At 34.4% G+C, this 7,577-nt stretch overlaps 1 non-coding gene across 1 annotated transcript; it reads left to right on the top strand.

The window, feature by feature from the left end:
- Window positions 1–4,185: 4,185 nt before the first annotated feature.
- LOC112098734 lies at window positions 4,186–4,292 on the top strand. The gene has a single exon (XR_002905843.1). It is a non-coding gene; the product is annotated as a small nucleolar RNA R71 (small nucleolar RNA).
- Window positions 4,293–7,577: the final 3,285 nt, after the last annotated feature.

The following is a 7,577-nucleotide window of genomic DNA, read 5'->3' on the forward strand; positions in this document are numbered from 1 at the left end:
GTCAATCCAAAGAAAAGAGAAGAAAGCTCCGACAACGAGAGAAGACTGTTGGTATGAATTCAAATGCTATTAGTGTCAATGTACAAGCGTACACAACAAGTAATAAAGTGATAAGTATTTAAGATCGTCTCAATAGGGATTGATGTTATCATACTTGCTACAACAATTTTAACAGTGCAGATTTTGTTCTAAATTAAAATAAAACAATTAATGAAACTAATATACTAATTAAAATAAAAACACAATAAATAAAATGCAACAAAGTAAATTATCACGTCAAACTCAAGGATAAAACCATTGGGAATAAAGAGTAGTTGAGTGAATAAACTCTCTTAATGGTCTTGACTATTTTCTAATGGTTGGCTCAGTTGCTATAGCATTTGCTACAGCACTGGGAAAAATCCTTATGTATCCTCAGCTTTCGCATGTTGGATATCTTATATCTATATGCAACCTAACAGTGATAAGTTGTTATGCCCATATAAGATATAGCATTACACACTTAGGTTATATTTACCCTACAAGGTGAATCTCTATGTCTAGTTCATCACTAATTTTAGATTAAGTATGACCCTCTTGGGATAAATTAAACTCAATCCAGGAAACCCAATCTAAAATCAAGTATTGCTCTGATATGTTCTACTAAGATAAGTCCTTTTGTGGCTTTCTCCTAACTTGTATCATTAAATGGGTGATCAACTGAAATAAGGAATAAAAAGAAATGCTATCAAAACAAAATGCTACAGCAAACATGCAGCAACTAATATTTTCAGTCAATAAATCATCAAGATTGTTTATCACTCAACTAAAAATAAATTTAGTTCATGATTTGCAAAAGAAAAATAAAGAACAAAGTTTTGGCCATAAAACACATCCCCATGAATAAATAGAAAACTCGAAAACAAGAGAAAGATAAGAAGGATTCAGCTCCCAATTGATCTCTGCAATTTTTCCTCTTGTGCAGCCCTTGATCTCTCTCTTGAATCTTGTTTTTCTTTTGTTTCTTGGTGTTTTTCTCCTTGGGTGACGGCCCCCTCCCTCTCTTATGATGTGTGATTCTTTTATAGCTGAAAATTAGGGTAAACAAAAGCCTAGAGCGCGCATAAGTCAGATTAGGAAACTGCAGATCGCAATTAACAAGTATCCCGCGCGGAATTTTCTCTGTTGTTACTCAGTATCCTAGGCAGCGGACCTCTTTATTTTTCATTCCTTCATCACTATATTTTTTTTGCTTTTTTTGTGCTTTTTTTTATATACAATTCCTGCAGCACTGCTCATAGCTCTTTTTGCCTTTAGACTCAAGTCTGCATATGGGGTGTATACTCAACCCTGGTTACTCAGCAACTTAAATCATTGGAGCAGAATTTATATTATAACAGGCATAGTCTAACAAAAATTTTCCCCCAAACTTGAGATATTTTCTACTCTTTTTGGGTTTTCCTGGCTCTGCTACAGCATTCTCATAAAACTCAACTAAAGTCTAAGTGTCGGGACAGAATTTCAACCTCCATCTATAACTATCTCTACTTGGCATTCTCATAAATACTGAATAACACTCAATTTATCTTCATTAGGTTTTCAAATCCATACACAAATATTAGATAACAGAGCTTCACACAACACACAACACAAGCATAAACACATGCACTCAGAAACACAACCTCCCCAAACTTGAGTGGGGCTGTGTCCTCACAAGCACACAAAGCAAAGCCACATAAACCAGACATGCATACACTAAATAAAAGGACATGCAGAATAAATCAGAAAATTAAAACTAAATGAAAGAAAAGTTTTGCAGAAAGAAGTAAAATAAACTAGCGGGCAGGGGTACTCCCCTGTTGCTGGAAGCACTGCTGCAGCACAGGCTGTAAAGGGCCACTTCTTCTTTGATCCACTTCTCAAACTCTCCTTATCATAAAATGTGATCAATCCATTTGCTGATGCAAAAGCAAGAAATGCCTCTGTTGTTTGAGAATCTTCTATTATATGTCATGCTGTAAGTGATGCTGCAACAATTCCTTCATGCTCTTTTTGCCCACATTTTTTTTTACTTGCTGCAATTTAACACAAAGACAAAAAAATTAGGTGCACACTTAAAATAAAAAAAAGACAAATTAAATAATTTAAAAGCTAAATTCAATGCCTTAAAAACTTGAAACAACTTCCCTTATTAGGTTGCCTCCCAATTAGTGCTTGATTTTAGGTCTTTCAGCATGACCTTTCTTGTTTGCTCAACCTGGATCCTTCAAGAACCGATCCTTCTTTAGGCTGTTCACATCATCTCCCATATAATGCTTTACTATCAGCCCGTTAACCTTGAATTCTTGTTGGTCTGGAGTGAGTTCCCTTTGCTGGATTTGCTCGTCAATTCTGAAGGGTTGCTTCTCCCCTGACCATGCTATGTTAGCTGCTCCATGATCTTCATCATCAAGTTCTTCAAATGTTACAACATTGATTTCTTCCTTACTGCAGCAACTGTGTAATCTCTTTGCTACAACAAAATCTACAGCACCGATAAAATTACAATCTACAACCTCATCAGGACTCCTTATGGCATCTAGTACATTGAATGTAACGTGCTGATCATTCACCCTCATGGTTAATTCTCCCTTTTGAACATTAATGAGAGTGTTTCCTGTGGCTAAGAAAAGTCTCCCTAGAATGATTGGCACTTCTTTGTCTGCCTCAAAGTCTAGCACAATGAAATCCACTGGAAAAATAAATTTATCCACCTTCACCAACTCATCTTCAATCTTCCCTTCTGGATAGGCATGAGATCGGTCAGCAAGTTGTAGAGTCACTGTTATTGGTCTACATTCACCAACTCCCAATTGCTTAAACATTGATAAAGGCTTGAGATTTATACTAGCTCTCAGATCACAAAGTGCTTTGCCACTGTATTTAGTGCCTATGGAGCAAAGGATTGTGAAGCTTCCTGGATCCTTCATCTTCTACGGTTTCTTACTCTGAAGTATTCGGCTACACTCTTGTGTTAGAGCAACTGTTTCAAATTCTCCAAGTCTTCTTTTCTTTGTCAAAATATCCTTAAAATTTTTTGCATAATTCGGCATTTGCTCTAGACCTTCCACAAAAGGGATATCGATATGTAGATGTTTCAGCACTCCTAAGATTTGCTGAACTGCTTGTCTTGTTGCTGTCTCTGGAACCTTTGAGGAAATGGTGGTGGGTGCCTAAACTGTTGTGCTACAGTAGGTTGTGCAAACTATTTCTCTTTTACCATGTTCTGGGTTGGTGCTGCAGCATCGTTATCCACAGGTGTTGGATAATCATTTTCAATAGATGCTGTAGCTTGGCTGCTCTCTCCAGTGTGCTATAAAGTAGAGGATTGTGGCTCTTCTTCAATTTGAGTTTTTCTCTGGATTAAAGTGGACTCAAATCTTCATTTTAGTACACCAATGGGAATATGAACATCCTTTACAGATCTTAAGTTAATCACTTTACAGTGCTCTTTCCATTTTCTTTTTGGGTCCTCTGTATCACTGGGTAAACTACCTTGAGGTCTGTTGCTCAACACTGTAGCAAGTTGTCTAATTTGATTTTCCAAGTTCCTCAAAGATATAGTATGGCTTTGGACAACTGCTTCATTCTCCACAATATAATCCTTAATCAAAGCTTCAAGGGAGCTGAGTTGATCATTGTTGATGCTTCTTTGCTCTTGATTTTGCTGATAAAATCCACTGGGTGCAGTCTGGTTATGATAACTCCATGAAAAGTCCGGATGATGTCTCCATCCAGGTTTGTAAGTGTTTGAATATGGATTGCTCTGGTTCTGTCTGTTGAAGCTACTCATATAGTTAACCAAAGCTGGATTACTAGAACAATTGTCAAATAAATGCCCTTCTCTACAATAAACGCAAGGCACATTAGAAATTTGGTTAACAGTTGCTGGAGCAGTAGTCATAGCCTTTACCATCTTTGTTAATGAAGTTACTTGGGCTAACAATGCTGTCAATGCATCTACGTTATGGACTCATGTTGTTCCTCTTGCTGCAGCTTGTTTGGTTGATCACCACTGATAGTTATTGTTGGCTATCCTCTCCAAAATTTCATAAGCCTCATTGTAAGACTTAGATAACAAGGCCCCATTTGCTTAAGCGTCCACCATTAATCTAGTGCTTGGGTTAAGACCATTATAAAAAAGTTTCCAACTGTATACAACAAGGAATACCATGATGAGGACATCTTCTGAGTAACTCCTTAAATCTTTTCCATGCATCATACAAGCTCTTATCTTCAAGTTGATGGAAAGATGTAATCTCATTCCTCAATTTTACATTCTTGGTTGGCGGGAAGTATTTCATCAAAAATTTATCAGCCAAGTCATTCCATGTAGTGATAGAATCTGGTGGTAGAGAATTCAATTATGCTCTTGCACGATCTCTCAAAGAAAACGGGAAAAATCTTAGTCTCAATGCTTTTTGCAATGCTCCAGCAATCTTGGAAGCACCGTTCACTTCCAAAAATAGCTTAAGATGTAGATGAGGATCTTCTTATGGCAGTCCATTAAATTGCCCCACTGTTTGCAGCATTTGAATTTTATTTTATCAAAATTATTACTGAGCACTGAATTAATAGTTTGTATTTTTAAAATTTTTTTAATTCTCTTACCTAACAACTATTTATTCAGAACTCAATAAAAAAAATTAGCTCAATAGTAAATCTTTATTCTTGAAATATTTGTAATGTTATTAATAATGAAATGCAAATGATTTTAAATAATATGCAATATTATGCTTATGATAACTGATGTTTTACTAATCACATTAAGACCGAACTTAATGCTATGACTCTATCATGTTGAATCTAAAAACTAGAAAGAAGAATATTTCATTTCATATATTACTTTAACAATTTAATATAGATTGTATTAATGGTTTAGGGTAGGGTCTCACAATCATTTGTCCAATTCATTTCTTAGAATCAAAGGCTTCTTAGAGAACACGCTTGACTCTTCATACTGCAAAAGTGATTGAGGGTAGAGCTTATACAGTATCACATCTTGATCCTTGAGAATTTAGAACATGAAAATAAAGTACAAATCTTTTCTTGTGATTGGTTACTAATAAAAATTTTTAAACAATTAATATTTGACAAAGCAGAAACATTGAAAGTAGATTAATAAAAGAAATAAAGGGTTCTAAATAATGATAAGTTTTATTGAAAAATCTGAATGAATAAAACTAGGGGTTTGATCTGCATCCAAGCTAAATTAACTAAGAAACATTTTCTTAAAGCCGAACGAAATACTAAAATATTGGATTTAATACATACCGATATTTGTGAGTATAATGACATTTTAACAAGAGGAGGTAAGAGGTACTTTATCACTTTTATTGATGATTGTTCTAGATACACTTATGTGTATTTACTTAGAACAAAAGATGAATCTTTTGATAAATTTAAAATTTTCAAAGCTGAAGTTGAGAACCAAAAAGATAAGAAAATCAAGATGGTTCGAAGTGATAGAGGTGATGAATATTTCTCAATTGAGTTTGATAATTATTGTGAAGAATTTAGAATTATTCACTAAAGATCAACTCCATTTACTCCTCAACAAAATGGTTTAGCTGAAAGGAAAAATAGGATCTTTACGGATATGATAAATTCCATGATTCTTAATGCAAAACTACCAAACAATTTATGGGGGCAAGCATTACTCACTGCATGTCATATTCATAATAGAATCACATCTTTGAAAACACATGTATCTCCTTATGAAATTTGGAAATGAAGAAAACCAAACTTGATTTATTTAAGGGTCCGGGGTTGTTTAGCCTTTTATAAAATACATGACCCTAAATCATCAAAGTTACGTGCTAGAGGTATGAAAAGTGTTTTCATATGATATGCTGAAAATTCCAAGGCTTATAGATTGCTAAATTTAGATTCTAATGCTATTGTAGAATCTAGAGATGTTGAATTTATTGAAAATAAATTTCAACATGATTTAAATATTGAATTAGAATCAATCATTGATCAACCATGTAGTAATACACCTGGTACCTCTATTAATAACAATAAAAGAAAAGAGTCTATGACATCTTTCGAACCAAGGAGGAGTCAACGTGAAAAGAAATAAAAGAGTTTAGCTCCGGATTTTATTTCATCACAAGCATTACTCTTCTTAGTTGAAGGGGATAGAAAGAATGTACTTAACAAAGTACCATTGTTGTTAAATACTGAAAAGGATCCAAAGACATTTAGCGAAGCTATGTCTTCTAGAGACGCTTTCTTTTGGAGAGAGGCGGTAAATGATGAAATGGATTTGATCATGTCAAATCAAACATGGGTCTTGGTTGATATTCCTCCAGGATTTAAATCAATTAGCAACAAATGGGTGTTTAGAAGAACGTACAATAGTAATGGTTCTTTGTAAACTTTTAGGCTAGATTAGTAGCCAAAGGGTTTAAGCAAAGAAATGGTATTGATTATTTCGATACATATGCTCCGGTGGCAAGGTTAACATATATAAGAGTGCTATTTGCAATTGCTTCATTGAACAATTTGTATGTGCATCAAATGGATGTTAAAACCGCTTTTCTTAATGATGATCTTGATGAAGAAATCTATATGGAACAACCTGAAGGATTTGTTTTGCCTGGAAATGAGAGAAATGTATGCAAGTTAGTCAAGTCGCTTTATGGTTTAAAGCAAGCACCAAAACAATGGCATGAGAAGTTTGATTCGGTAATCTTATCTCATGGTTTTAAACATAATAATATTGATAAATGTATATATTTTAAATTTACGAATGATTTTAGTGTGATCATATCTTGTATATTGATGACTTGCTTATCTTTGGAACAAATATGCAATGAGTAAATGATACAAAGAAGTATTTAACTTCACAATTTAAGATGAAAGACCTTAGTGAAGTAGATATTATCTTAGGTGTCAAAGTAAAGAAACATAGTGGGGGTTACTCGTTGTGTCAATCTCATTATATAGAGAAAGTGCTTCTTAAATTCAATTATTTGAAATTTAAAGAAGCCAATACCCCATATGATTCTAGTATTAAATTATTAGAGAATTCAGGCCGAGCAGTAGTACATCTAGAATATGCCAGTGTTATTGGTAGCTTGATGTATGCTATGCATTGTACAAGGCCGGATATAGCCTTTGCGGTTTGTAAAATGTCAAAATTCACGAGTAACCCTAGTGTTGAACACTGGAAAGCAATTGGTAGGTTACTTGATTATCTTAAAAGGACCATTAATTTGGGTTTGTTTTATAATGATTATCCTGAAGTACTGGAAGGATATTCAGATGCTAGTTGGGTAACCAATACAAGAGATAATAAATCCACTTCTGGTTGGATTTTTACAATTGCTGGAGGAGCCGTTTCTTGGGCTTCAAAGAAACAAACATGCATTGCTCACTCTACAATGGAAAGTGAGTTTATAGCACTTGCAGCTGCAGGCAAGGAAGCAGAATGGCTGAGAAATTTGTTGTTTAATATAATGTTGTGACCACAACCGATGCCATCTATTTCTTTGTACTGCGATAGTGAAGCTACATTGTCTAGAGCTTATAATAAAGTGTATAATGGAAAGTCT

Source organism: Citrus clementina, unplaced genomic scaffold (genome assembly GCF_000493195.1).
Source record: "Citrus clementina cultivar Clemenules unplaced genomic scaffold, Citrus_clementina_v1.0 scaffold_5, whole genome shotgun sequence".
In the NCBI taxonomy this organism is placed as follows: domain Eukaryota; kingdom Viridiplantae; phylum Streptophyta; class Magnoliopsida; order Sapindales; family Rutaceae; genus Citrus; species Citrus x clementina.